Source organism: Patella vulgata, chromosome 5 (genome assembly GCF_932274485.2).
Source record: "Patella vulgata chromosome 5, xgPatVulg1.2, whole genome shotgun sequence".
Taxonomy (NCBI): Eukaryota; Metazoa; Mollusca; class Gastropoda; family Patellidae; genus Patella; species Patella vulgata.
In genome coordinates, this window is record NC_065883.2 from 18,795,051 (window position 1) to 18,796,602 (window position 1,552).

Sequence of the window (1,552 nt, forward strand, 5' to 3'; positions counted from 1 at the left end):
TATACTGAAATAAAAAGAACTTATGGTATTTATGATGACAAAATGGCAATGCTTAAAATATTCATTGTTTGACATATGACAGTCATTAGAACGTGTTAGGCATTTACCGTAAATTTCCTAAAGGTGTTACACAGTAAAGCCGTCGATCGTAATTTGCATTTATTGTACAATATCTATTTTATCATGGCATTGTTCGCGCTAAAATGTATTTAAATGAATTGTTGAACATTAATTTAAAAAATAAAATCAAAATATTAACGGTATAATAGGAAATGAATGAAATGAAATGGGGTTTAACGTCCTACTGTTCTGCTCCTATGCTGGGCTAATGAAGACGGGCATACGCCATGCAGTGTGCTATGAGGGAACTTTTGCCCGGGCAGCGGCACCATCGCCTACTCTTATATCGAATTCCAACTGCCAGGGAACCTTTTAGTGGATTCCAATGTATACACGGGACCTCGGTTTTTCGTCTCAACCGAAGGACTAGACAGCTGTCCTTGTCAGGCCCTCCGTCCTGCATCGCTGACAAGGGGGAACCACGCCGGAAAATCTGGATGAACTTTCTCGGCCAATGCAGGAATCGAACACCCGACCTCCAGGCTAACGAGCCAGCGCCTTACCCACTTAGCCACCTGATCCCCCCGGTATAATAGGAAATCAAAGATTATAGCGAAGATTACATATGGTGCTGGCTTGTTTTGACGATATAGTCTGGGAAGGATGGTGAATATTTTGAGTTCATCATATCTTTGTATACAGAACTGGGCCAATATTAAAGGAACGAAACCTCTAACTATATATTTTCAATAATATTTGAAATTAAAAACATGAATTAGAATTCAATATTGGTCCGTTTCGACCAATATTGATGTTATTATCTTGCTGTGAAAATATAGGATCCTTATATCCAATATTTCAGACATAGTGAACAATTTATAATCACTACTCGAGTCGAGTATTCTATGGTTTCAGGTGCCATTTGTGATGAACACAATGATTAAAACACAGATCCTATTTCGTTTCGTTTTTATAGTTAAAAAATTCGTTTCACTTGTCTTCACTACAATAGGATCTGGAAGGGATATTATATTACCGGCGTTCTGGTTGAAGTGAGGGATTAGTCAATGAAACGGTCTGTTACGGCGAGTTCTTGGCGTTTGATGCACGGAACTGTGGGTAAACCTCTAGTAACGTCAACGCTGATTGATCAAAGCCCTATATATACGGCTTTGTGATTGATCAATGCCTTACGTCATAGGGTGAAAAGCCGCTCGTACGAACCCTGACGCTTCCTTCCAGTACAACCGGTCAGATCTTCATGTAGTGTAGGCCATAGAAAGTATAAAAAAACGGAACGAAATATAGATCTGTATTTTGCCAGATTGTGATGAACAAATTAAATCATATCATAAAAAGACAGTGGAGCAGTAATTAGTACCGATTGATTCATAAACGACAAAATAATAATTAAACAAACGTGTAGAATGGACTAAGCATACGTAAACGTCTGGAGTTTAATTTTGACTGTCCGGGTATTTCACCGAAAATA